General features: G+C 38.6%; 1 protein-coding gene and 1 pseudogene across 5 annotated transcripts in view; both read left to right on the forward strand.

Moving 5' to 3' along the window:
• Dnm3 (dynamin 3) overlaps positions 1 to 12,449 on the forward strand; it is a 535,700-nt gene that overhangs the window by 61,938 nt on the left and 461,313 nt on the right. The gene's annotated exons all lie outside the window — the stretch shown is intronic.
• Positions 3,639 to 4,876, forward strand: LOC106146386 (annotated as a pseudogene).

A 12,449-nucleotide genomic window follows, 5' to 3' on the forward strand; every position in this document is an offset into this window, starting at 1 on the left:
TTAGTTGTGCTGTTGTGGCTGCCTCAAGGTCCTGAATAGTTTAAAAAGGTTTACTTTTCATGGTTATTTTGACTTTGGGGAAGAACTAAAAGCCGCATGGTGCTACATCCAGTGAATAGAGTGGATCAAGGCACACAGTAATGTTTTTGCAAGCCCGCATTTCCAGTGGATGGTGCTCAGCAGCAGCATTCGCTATGTTATTTTTCTAATCACACATTGTAATGACACTTGAAACAAGACTTCTAGAATTGCATCAGAAGGTACCAAGTATGATGGGATTAGTGTGTTCAAAGTAAGGGGAAGTATTTTGAGGGAGATTAATGGCAATGAGGTTTTTACTGTCATAAATTAAAAAAGATTCACAATATACTCTATTTTGATAACACCCAGTATATCAGACTTTGGATAATCAAAAATAACTTTTTTTTGGAGGTTGAGAGTCTGATTGGAGATAGAAAGAGACAAATATATATCCTGGGCCATATAGTAAAGATTTCTACAAATAATATGGGATCAGAGTAGGAGTTTTATAGTCTAGCCTAGGAAGGATAAGAAAAGTCTCTTTGTGGGGACAGACACTACAGCAGAGTCTTGAAGGGCAAGCAGGAGGGAACATGAACTAGAGGAAGTTGCATGCACAAAACCAAGGGTGGAAGATGTAGATGCAATATGTGGCACTGCAGAGAGCTCAGTACAGAGGAAGAGGAGAGAATGCAACATGTGGGAGGGTCATTAATGCCTATTTAGTTAGGACAGTAAGGGATGGAGAGGAAATGCAGGATGCCCCCATACTTTCACTTGATTGTGATCATACCATTCACAGTGATAGCAAACAGGAGGAGCAGATTCAAAGAGCACAATAATCTGTTCAGTTTAGGAAACAATAAGTTTGGATGCCTGTGATATATTGATGTAGCATGCAGAAGTCTGGAACTTGAAAGAGATTTGGGGCTTCATGAATGAAAATCATTAGCAGGGAGTGGGTGAGGGGAGAACATATAGACTGAGAATATGGCTTAATAAACAAGGAGTAGACAACATACTGAGAAGGAAAGAGGTTAGAGGAAAAGCATTGGGAATGGAGAGGAAAGGACAGGAGAGGACAGGTCAATAATGTCAAGTTTTGTTTAAAGAAGAAGATAGACAAATTTTGGGAATCCCATTGTGTTTTGGAAATAAAGCATCAGTGATTTCTTTGTGTGTGTGTGTGTGTGTGTGTGTGTGTGTGTGTGTGTGTGTGTGTCTTTTTGAGACAAGGTCTCGCTATGCAGTTTGGGCTGGCCTTGAGCTCACTTTGTAGCCCAGGCTGGCCTCGAATTTGCAGTGATCCTCCTGCCTGAGATTCCTGAGTGCTGCGATCACAGGCATGCACCATCACACCCGGCTCACCATCAGTGATTTTGGTGATGGCATCTTCCAAGGTGAAGAAAGGGATTGGCCTGCATCTTAGCAGTCAGGGAGGCGTAAAGAAATCCCACCTTCAGAAGCTTGACCATGGGGTAGGAAGTGATGGCTGGTGGGGGCGTGTGTGAAACAAGGATGGAACGAGATGTTGGTATTATCATTGGCTTGTTTTACTCTCCAAGGTTGAACAGCTAGAACATTTTCATAAGAACCACTTGAGAGAAGAGGTTGAAAATGTAGAAGCGAGTCTGAGAGGATGCAAATGGCTGGCGGAAGGTCTCAGAAGGGGCGTGAGGGGAGGGGATGCTAAGCACAGGTGCATGATTGCACTGAGAGCTTTCTTTGAAAGACCTCTGAGTGACATTGCCTGCACACATACTAGTACAGAGACTTTGATCCAGATGAGGCTTTCATTCTATCTTTGTGGCTTCATGGTGTTAGGGAAGGGCTTGTTTCTGAGCCTTCACTTATGTTTCCCAAATAAAAGTGTAGGGTTTGAGCCTTTTGGTTTTCCCTCCCATCCTGACTTTCTTCCTCTCTTTATTTTAAACAATGATATAAACAGTTTCCCCCTTTAATGTAAAAGGATTATCCTTTGTGTAGAACAGAGGCTAAAATCTCTTGACATGGTCCCTTTAAGTTGTTAGTGCCATGCTATACTGCAGTGGAGATGCCTAAAGAGGGGATTACAGGTATGGGGCAGATTTTTGGGGAGCAGCTCTTTCTTTAGAAACAAGGGAATCCAAATCAGGCTCTCAGAGTCCTGTTCTAAATCTGTCACTAATGAACTATGACAAAAGGGGAATCTCTTATTCTTTGTGGTCTTTCCCCACTTTAAGAGGAGAATAAAATCATTATACTCACCCCCTTTACTATCCAGAGAACTAGTGTCAATAATATATGCATGCTATCAATGCTTTGTAATGTAGAGTTTGGTACGTGAGAAAGATGCGTTATTGTACCCATGCCTCACCTGGCCAGAATTGAGAAAAGCAAAAATTATTGCTCCCCTATAATTCTGAAAGTGAGGACACCAGGCATTATGTTATAGGAAGCCTTTTCACATTCTTGATTTTTCTGTATAACACAGGAAGACAGTACTAGGAGAAGAGAGGTGAATGAAATGGGTGCTGAGCAGCTGAGACAATGTGACAGAGTTTGTGCAGATCAACCCTGGTGAACAATTCAGAAGATAGGTATCTACCCTCCCAGGTAGCTACCAGGTTATCTGATACCCTCACTCATCACTGCTGAGACAGGAGCTGCAGACAGGAGTGAGGAGGAGGAGAGGTATGGGTAAGGACAGGAATACACTGATGCCAGGGAGAAGTGGCGCCAAAAATAATGACAGCAAAGGAGGAGACTGACATATTGTAAAACACCTCCAGGGGGAATAATAACATCAGCAACAATAATCCATATTTTGTGCACAGTTATCAGGCCCCTCTTTAATATCTATTGAAGTCCTCGCTGTTTTGGCATAGTATAATAACTGATGTTTCAAATGAAAATTCTATCAAGAAATATTTAAACACTTAGTATACTGTGTTTTAAAAATGACAACAAAATGCCAACTTCATTTTATAGATTTTCATTAAAATAAAATCTTGGCAAAATGCTAGCTCTGGCTATCCTCAAAGGCTCTCACTAAGTAGAAAGTTTAGAAAACCTCATTATATATGAAGGGATTGCCAAGGAGACTTTATATATCCATTCAGTCTTAAATTCACATAGCACATTTTTGACAATCATTTAAAGCTCTATAAGACTATGTAAGTTAATAAATAGATTGAAAGATAATAAAGCAACCTCATCTCAGACTATAGCCTGATCCTGGAGAACACAAGTTTATTAGCTTTAGCTCAGCAAATATTAGTCTTTATTGTTCTAAAGTGTGTGTTTTGGGCTCAGAACACACATTTATTATTACAAAATCTAAAGGAAATCTTTAAAAAATGTACAAAAACTCCACCAGAGACTTTGTTTTTCTTCCTCTTTTATGAAATAACCTGGTGGAGCTGTGGAGACCAATCCACCCATCCTTGGCCTTGCAGCAGCTCTGAGAAGGGACACAGATACTGAGGCAGACGTCTTCCCACCTCCAGAGTGACAATGCCCCTTGAATAGTTTTTCCTTGCTTTTTGTCCCTCTGTCCCCACCACCCTGCTCCTGCACATCTGCTCTCCTCTCTAAACAATCTCCATATACTGGGTCCTGCAGGTAGCCATGCCTTGATGAACCCTATGCCCACATCTACTTCCATGGCCTCGCTTTATGTAGGGGACCTGTACATCCAGACATGACTCAGGCAATGCTCTAGGAGAAGTTCAGCCTGGTGGGGCCCATCTCTCCATGTCTACAGAGACATGATCACCCACCTCTCCTTAGGCTACCTGAACTTCTGACAGCTGGAAGAGGTGGACCCTACTTTTGAAACCATGGGTATTGATGTTGTAAAGGGCAAGGCAGTACACATCGTGTGTTCTCAGCATAGCCATCCTTTTGCAAAAGTGGAGCAGGTAGCATAGTCATTAGAAATTTGGACAAATCCATTGATAATAAAACACTATATGATGCATTTTCTGCTTTTGTTAACATCCTTCAAGTAAGGTGGTTTTTGATGAAAATTGTTCTGAGGGCTGTGGATTTGTACACTTTGAGACACACGAAGCAGCTAAGAGAGCCCCTGAAAAAAATGAATGAGATGGCTAAATGATTCAGAGTTGTTGGATGATTTGTTTCCTAAAGACCTGAGAAGCAGAACTTGAAGCCAGAGCAAAAGAGTTCACCAATGTTTACATCAATAATTTTGGAGAAAACATGGATGATGAATGCCTTAAGGATCACTTTTGCAAGTTTAGAGTTGCCTTAAGTGTGAAAGTAATGCCTGATAAAAGTGGAAAATCCAAGGATTTGGATTTGGAAGCTTTGAAAGGCATGAAGATACAGACAGCTATGGATGTGATGAATGGAAAAGAGTTCAGTGGAAAAAAAATTTACAGCGAGCTCAAAAGAAAGTGGAATCCCAAGCAGAATTTAAGCTCAAATTTGAGCAGATTAAACAGATAGGATCACCAGATACCTGGGTGTTAGTCTTTATGTGAAAAATCTTGATGATGGTATTGATGATGAACGTCTCCAGAAAGAGTTGTCTCCGTCTGGTACAATCACTAGTGCAAAGGTTATAAGGGAGAGTGGTCGCAGCAAAGGGTTTGGTTTTATAGGTTTCTCTTACCTGGAAACCACTATAGCAGTTACTGAAATAAATGGTAGAATTGTAGCCATGAAGCCACTATATGGAGCTTTAGTTAAGTGCAAAGAAGGGCACTGGGCTCACCTCACCAACCTGTGTATGCAGAGAATAGTGAGTGTAATGAGCTGTAATCAACACCTACCAGCCAGCACCTCCTTCAGGTTACTTCATGGCAGGTATCCCACAGATTCAGAACCATGCTGCATAGTATCCTCCTAGCCAAACTGCTCAACCAAGATCAAGTCCTCACTAGATTGCTCAGGGTGCCAGACCTCATCTATTCCAGAATATACCTGGTGCTATCCACCTAGCTACTCTTAGCGCATATTTAGGGCTATGAGACCAGCTACTTTGCAGGTTCACAAGTCAATACAGCATGTTGTAGATACATCAACACAAACAGTGACTTCGTATCCTGTAGCTTCTGCCACTAAGCTACTCCTGCTGGTCACACCATTCCCCAGTGCAGTATAAATGTCCTGTGGGAGTCTGCAACCCTCACTAGCATCTTAATGCACAGCCAGAGGTTACCACACAACAGCCTGCTGTTCATGTACAAGATCAGGAACCTCTGACTACTTCCACGTTAGCATCTGTAGCCATCCTCCCCAACTCAGACAAAAGCAAATGTCAGATAAATTGCTGTTTCACTGTTGCACTTATTCAAGCTGTGCAACCTACTCTTGCTAGTAAAATCACTGGCATGTTGTTGGATATTTATAACTTGGAATGTCTTCACATTTTTGGGTCTCCAGAGTCTCTCCATTCTAAGGCCGATGAAGGCATAGCTGTGCTACAAGAAAGCGGTTAATGGTGCTGCGGGTGTTCCAGCTGCTTAAAGTTGATCAGGGAGCAGGAAGAGAAACTCTTTCCTTACTGAAGAAAGATATCTAAACATCACACAACTTTCAATATTATGACAAAATTTAAAAATATAAAATAAAAAGGAAAGGAAACTTTGAACCTTGTGTACCGGGGTAATGCTAGGTCTAGCAAAAAATGCCAGTCCTAGATTCCCTGATTTAAAGATAACAAAAAACCTCCACAAAATAGTAAACTATAAAAATAAATTAATATTTTATAGACCATGGGAAGAGAATTTTCAGCAAAATACAAGAATTTAAAGCATTCCTTTCTTTAATTTTGTAATTCTTTACTGTGGAATAGCTCAGGATGTCAGTTCTGTTTTAAGTAGCAGGAGAGATAACTGAGCAAGGACCCAATATGGGTTAAAAAATTCTTGCTGTAATAATAATTCCTTGAACAGTGAAAAAAAGGAGAGGATTATTTCCTTTCAGTATCTCTAATTGAAGCAGTAGAAGTTATTAAAATTTAAATATGAAGGATCCATTTTATATATATATATATAATAAAATAATATATATTTTACTAGTGAAAGGAGGTTTTTTATAGTTTTTAGAACTACCAATGCACAAAATCAGACTTTTCTAAAATGAAAGTAAAATTTCTCATGACTGAATTGTGGTAGCCCTATTAAGACTCAGGAAGGATAAGCCTTAAAATCTTCTAAGACCCTCAAGTTCCTGACATGAGAAATGTTTTCATTTAAGCAAGAGTCTAAAATTTAAACAATGACTTAAAATCAAAGTAGTGACCTGGGGTGTTGTTGATGTTGTAGAAATCTTTTCCAGAGTGATAATCTTCGTTAAAAAAAATTTACATCTCATGCTATTATTTTACTCACATTTGGCTCAGTGAGTGTGTTATGGCTTATATCTAGATGTCCAACCAAAACCTCATGTGGTCATAGGTGGGAAGTTTCAAAGGTGGCTGGATTTGGGTGTCCGAATGTGTATTAAGGGTGTGATACTGGGATTAAGGGTGTTGATAATGGAAGCCCCACCCTAGGTACATGGCACCAATCCATAGGTTTGTAGGCTGGATGTAATATAACGGGACAGAAAGAAAGCAGCTGCTCCTGCTACTCACTGCTTTGGCAGCTTGCTGATTTCCTGCCATATCATAGAATGTTTCTCCTCTGTGATGCCTCTCTGCTGTGCTACCTTGCTTTGGGACCAGCCAAATATGGACTAAAAATTCTATAAACTGTGAGCTGAAATAAACCCTTCCTCCTTTAACTTTGGGTGTCTGGTATTTTGTCTCAGCAACAATAGAAAAATAACTAAGACAGAATGCTTGCTACTGTCTTTCACATTGTAGTTTACTTGCAGAATACTGAATAAACCTGAGAAAAAGTCATTATGTTAGAATCAGCATAATGGTGCTGATGGTTATGATTGGTGATTGATGGTTATGTTTGATACATTGTGTCAACTTGAGAAGTTTAGAAGGTTAACTAAGTGACTCAGCAGGGGCCAACGTCCTTACTTTGTAAACATCCTCATCCTGTGCAAGAGGATAAATGGATATTGTGTGAGTGCTACACCCATCCTAGGGAGTGGTAGCCTGCTTACAGTATAAGAGAGGAAAAGAGGCTTGTGCTCCTCCTCCTTTTTGCTCTTGTTGCATTTGCTGTCTTCTGCCACCTTGAATGGTTGCCCCTGTGCCATACCACCCTGCCTTGGAAACAGCTGATAATAGACTGAAACCTCCACAAATTAGAGCTAAATAAACCTTTCTTTCCTTAATTTTGGGTGTTGGGTATTTTGTCTCAGCAGTGAGAGAAAAGTAACCAAGACATTGGCTGATTTCTCTGGGATAGTGACAGGTTGTCAGGGATTGGGAACTCCAGTTTTCCATATCCAAGTATTATTACTAGTTAAAAATATTTGTGTTTTAGCACTCTGAGAGGCTAAGGCAGGAGCATCACAAGTTTGCACCCAGCCTGGGCAACTTAGTGAGTTAGATATACCCTTCTCAAAAAGTTTTAAAGAAGGGCTATAGGTACAGCTCTTTGTAAAGGCCCTATGTTCAATCTCCAGTGATACACATACAAAACAACAATGACAACAACAACGACAACGAAGATGACAAACTTGGCTATGCCCTCAGTGAAATTTTATACCACAGCTGTGTTAAGGGATATAGAAAGTTGAATGGGGACAAAAATATGATGGGAATGTGGAAAGAAATAAAACTTTACTGTTCACTCTGAAACATCAAGGGAAAAAAGACAAACCATCCTAGGGTTGGGGAACTACTGTATTCTTTAGGAATGAATTTTCCTTATTCCCAAGGAATATAAACAGGCTCTTGGATGGTCCTGGAATCCATGGCTCAGTTTTTAAAGGACCATTGTGCACACAAATCTCTTGCAAGCAATTAAACTCATTATTGTCGAGAGATTAGTGCAGAAATGCTGGTTGTCATTAGAACATTGGCCAGTCACCCCCAGGGAAGAAAAAACTGAGGATAAGAGATTGTAAATGGTCTGGTTGTTTCCATTCAAAATTGTTTTATCACTTAAAAAATTACTGAGTACAGTGTAATAATTTGATACATGTACACAATGTGCAATGGTCAATCAGGATAATTAGCATTTCTTTTCCTTAAACATTTATAATTTCTTGGTATTGGGAACCTGTAAACTCCTCTGTCCTAGCTTTTAATAAAATATTTAATACATTGTTTTAAACTATCACCACCACCCTACTATGCTACAAAACATTGCTACTTGTTCTTCCTATTTATTTAGGGAGTATTACCTGATCTTCCTCTGTCCTTTGCCCCGCTCCTCTCCCTATCCTGTAGGGACAAGATTCTCTTTACTTCTATGAACTCAACTATTTATTTTTTAGCATCCAGATGAGTGAGAACATGTAGTACTTTCTTTCTATGTCTGCTTTATTTTACCTAGCATAATGTCCTCTGCTGGAGGGATGGTCTGTTTCTTGTGAGGAGTTGAAGCTGGTACTCTGTTGAGGCGGGGCCATGGTGTATCCTCAGTGGGTAGTTATGTGGCTGCTACAGAGAACTGAGCACTGAGACAATGACTGACATCCATGGCCAGGATTCCTTTGACTAATTTGGCTCAGAGACTGTGGAAAATGGCACTGAGGGTAAGTGATGGATACCGTCAGTGAAACCAAGTCAAGTCACCTCAGTGGTGTCACATGACCATCTCCAGTGGAAGTTGCCATGGGCCAAGGGCTATAGGCCTTGCCTATGTTTTTTTTTTTTCATTGGATCACCTTTGGGACCCTGGTACAACCCAAAATGTGAGAGAAGAGATTTTACTCATGTCTGATGTTAGACTTCTTACTCACATAGCTCAATCTTGGCCTTGAAATTTAAATTGAATTAATTTTGAAAACAAAAAGATACATCATTCTTCCATCTCAAGTGTAGTAGAGCAACTCATAACTTACTTGTGTACAATCATAAATATACATATATACACATTAGTGTACACACATGTCTGTTTCATACCACCCTGGCCTTTGCTCATATGTTAAAAAATGCCCTCATCTTCATTTGACAACCTGGAAAATGCTTACTTATCCTTCACAATTCATGTCAAGTATCACTTCTCCTTTTTGAACAAGCAAAGATTATGGAGTCTAAAAATAATTCTTGCCTTCCTAATTTGCAATATAGAGAAATGCTTGCCTTGCTTAAATCACAGGCTGATTATGAGGATTGAATGAAATGACTTATATTAAAAAATCAGAAAGTGTTTAATGTTAGGAGAGCTTCAGTAGCAAAATCATAAAGTAGAGCAACTTGGTATATATAAGAAGAGGACCCTAGGGAGATCTCTTCTCCCAGGGAGCTGAGATATATTTTTTAAAAAAATATATGTGAAGAAAAAACCCAAAAATATGTTTTCCTGCTGTGAGATTGAATTTAGAGGAGGACCTTGAAAACCAGGAAGAACACTTTTGAAGTGATTATCAGGAAATAGTTTCTTAATGGGCAAAGGAGGTATTTTAAGTAGATTTAACTTGGGAGTGGTACACAAAATTACTTTTATTGAAGGGCAAAGCGCCCAGACATGAATATGAACTTGGAGAAAAGTGGATTGTAAGGGTGAAAAACACCGTCTCAAGACTGAAAATATAATGGGCTTTTTCTGAAATAGCGTTTTAAATTCTCGCATCCAAGTGCTATCCAGGCCTGACCCTGCTTAGCTTCCAAGATCAGACAAGATCGGGCGCGTTCAGGGTGGTATGGCCTAGACTAGAGCTTTTAATTCTAAGGAGTGAATGGCTCCCTACTGATGTAAGTGGTGTGGGATTTCCACATATGAAGGATGGCTGTAAATGTGGATGAAATCCCCCAGAGAGTGTCACAGCATTGTCTAGTCTCTTCTCAATTCCCTTACATTGTAACTTTCAAAGATGCTGAAAAATTGAAGTAGTTGATCAAGTATTAGTGATATTTTTAGTTTTAGTTCAGTTGCACTTTTAAAAAAAACTTCCAATTTCTTTATGGCAGTTTCTTCTCAAATTACTTGGACTCACTACAAAGGAATTCAGATTGTCTTTCACCTGAGAGTTTTATTCACAGTCCTGGACCAAGAAATTTAGATAAATGATATAAAATATAGTCAAGGTAATACAGCCTCCGTGAGAGGCAGGTCTAAGTCTTTCTGGAAATATTTGTGCTTCTCCACCACGTTGTGCTATAAGGTAAAAACAATTCGAGGTAGGCAAGGTTTTAAATATACAAAGAACCGCTCCCACCTTCACCCCTCTCACCCTGCTCCAGGGCTTTGTGACATTTTGCCTCTTTCTCTCTCACATCTCCAACTTGTTTCACCTGCTTCTTTCTTTGCCCTAAATAGTTCATTCTTTGTTTTTAAAACAAGGTCTCCCTATATAGTTCAGGTTGGCCTTCAACTTAACTATGTAGACCAGGCTGACCTTGAACTTGAGGCAATCCTCTTGCCTTAGCTTTCCAAGCGCTGTGATTGCAGGCATACACCACTACATCTAGACAACGGGGTCATTTTTATTACCTGATGTGATCCTTTAAAGTGTAAGTCAAGTCATGTCACTTCTTTGTGTACTCTTTCCATAGTTCCCCAGTTCACACAGAGAAAAGTCAGAATCCCTACAATGGTCTCCTGGAAAGGTCTCTCCTATTTCTCTCCCTCTGACACAAGCCCCAACTGGCTTCCCTTGCTCATTCTTTTCTAGAACACTGAACACACATCACATCAGGATCCACGTGACTAACACCCCACCCCTTCAAATCAGTGCTCAAATTTCATTTTCTCAATGACGTGGTACACTATTTAAACTGAACTCCCATGGGACTTAAGATGCAGTAATTTAGGATTTCAAATTTTTGATAAAGTGCTTTAATCCCTAAATTTCTCTACTTCTATATTCAGTCATGTTTTATGTTTCAGTACAAAATTGGAATATATCTAAAATATAAAAAAAAGTCCATAGGTGAAATGAATACTCAAGTAATGTTTTTTTCATCATTGACTGCATCTTATTGTAAGAAATGCACTGTCCATTGTGATACAGTGTATGCACATAAAATGGAAATAAAAGTTTTACAAAATACTTAGCATTTCTCTGTGTGTCATATTTCTCTGTGTGTCAAATAAAAGCTTTTTTTATTTGAAATTTTTTCCTTTCCATCATAAATACTGTTGGTCATGACTTACAATATTGATTTCATGATTTATTTATTGGTTTCAATGTAGAATTTTAAAATATGCAAAGATATTATTTAAATACAATTAACTCAGAAGTAAGATATGAATCTTACATGTTGACTTCTTTAAAACAAGCCATAGCAAACAATGACTGATAATTCATTTATACTTTTGAGGTATTGACACGTGTCTTTTGGTGAAATTTGCATATTTACATGAATTATAGCAAAGGTAATAGACAGTAGATTGTATAAGTACATAATTAGTTTACCATGCTTATATTTTAATTGATATTATTTGTTAATGTTTGAACTGTTGTATTAGAAATGCCTCTTCCTATCTAGTAGATCACAAGGTTTCATTCCATCTTTTCTTTCCTTCCAAATATTAATATTTCTATTTCAAATGATTGTTTTTTATTTTCCTACCTATGCTGATATTATATACTAATAATGAAGGAAAATATTCAATACTGAAAAAAGTATACTTCATTGTTTTACAGTATCACAATGTTAATTATTTCATTATCTTGTAGACTATTGTACATTTACTTTTTTAGTATTCTAATTTCTGAGCACAGAAAATATTGAATCAATAGCTCTAGAATACTCTCTAATAAGTTCTCAAAATTGGGAAGCTCCTAATATGATTTTTCTTAAAAGCTCTTTCTTTCATCTTTTACCATTGTCTTGTTACATGCACTGCTGCAGCTGTATTAAATTATTCAGTTTGTTCCTGTCTCACTTCCTTTCTATGTCCTTTCTTTCCTCCTTCTACTTTGCTGCCTCCCTGCTTCACTTCCTCCCTCCCGCCTTTTTCTTCTCTCTAAGTGATATTGCTGAGCATTTGTTTTTTGCTACACGAGGTAGTTAAGAGAAAATAGTATTCCTGGCTTCACTGAACCTAAACTGGTACTAGTATCTCCAGTTATGGAAATGAAAACAGGTAGCTGTAAGACTGCTTAGAAAGCCAGAAGTGGGGTTAGATTCTGCTTACGTCTATTGATGCCTGGCATCAAAGACTAATAAAAGGTTAGAATTAACAGACATTGGTAGGCATTCATTCAGTCCTCACACTTTAAAGATGTAGAAATTGAGTCTCTTATAAAGGACATGGTTAGCACACTGCTGGAACTTCAGTTGATTTCTTTTTTTTTTTTTTAAATTTACTTTAAAAACAAAAGAAGGAAAACATATTAACAAATAGACATCCATTTACAAAATAGCATAAGAAAAATACAAGCAATACAGAGTTACA

This window comes from Chinchilla lanigera, unplaced genomic scaffold, assembly GCF_000276665.1.
Source record: "Chinchilla lanigera isolate Chin_1 unplaced genomic scaffold, ChiLan1.0 scaffold00005, whole genome shotgun sequence".
NCBI lineage: Eukaryota > Metazoa > Chordata > Mammalia > Rodentia > Chinchillidae > Chinchilla > Chinchilla lanigera.